The sequence below is a fragment of the Austrofundulus limnaeus genome, unplaced genomic scaffold (assembly GCF_001266775.1).
Source record: "Austrofundulus limnaeus strain Quisiro unplaced genomic scaffold, Austrofundulus_limnaeus-1.0 Scaffold1447, whole genome shotgun sequence".
Classification (NCBI taxonomy): domain Eukaryota; kingdom Metazoa; phylum Chordata; class Actinopteri; order Cyprinodontiformes; family Rivulidae; genus Austrofundulus; species Austrofundulus limnaeus.
Window position 1 is genome coordinate 33,791 of NW_013953849.1, and position 755 is coordinate 34,545.

The following is a 755-nucleotide window of genomic DNA, read 5'->3' on the forward strand; positions in this document are numbered from 1 at the left end:
TTCTACAGACTGTGAGGTGGTTCTGGATCAACGGTTCTACAGACTGTGAGGTGGTTCTGGATCAACGGTTCTCCAGACTGTCTCTGAGGTGGTTTTGGATCAGTGGTTCTACAGACTGTGAGGTGGTTCTGGATAAGTTGTCTAAAACTGGACCTTAAGGATCAGTCTGCTCAACCTTCAGAAATTCTGGAGATCTTTGATCAGGACCACGGAGCGTTCTACAGAAATGGGTCGAGGCTCTGGTTCTGGTTCTGTTTGGATCAGGGGTGCTGGTATGTGAGTCAGACCTGGATGTGTTGCAGTCTGGTGCCAGTCTTGGGGGGACTGGTCAGGCTGAAGGGGTCTTTAGGGGTCACCCAGGTCTCCAGGCCCTCCAGCTGGGCGGAGCCTCTGTTAGTGGCCAGGAGACGCAGCAGGTAGCCCTGGAACCGGTCCGACAGGAAGTACAGGTGCACCGACACCGGGTGGCTCAGGGCTCCGAATCTGTCACACAAAACAACAACAACTTCAGACTGTCCCGCAGGACAACTGGATCCATCAGGAGCTAGAACCAGAACTAGAACCAGAACCAGAACTAGAACCAGAACTGGACACAAAGTCTAAAAACTAAAATGTTGAAACCTGGACCTGATTTTACATGTAGAAGAGAACAGAGTGGTCCTTTTTAACCAGCCACACACACACACACACACACACACACACACACACACACACACACACACACACACACACACACTCACACATATATGTATTCA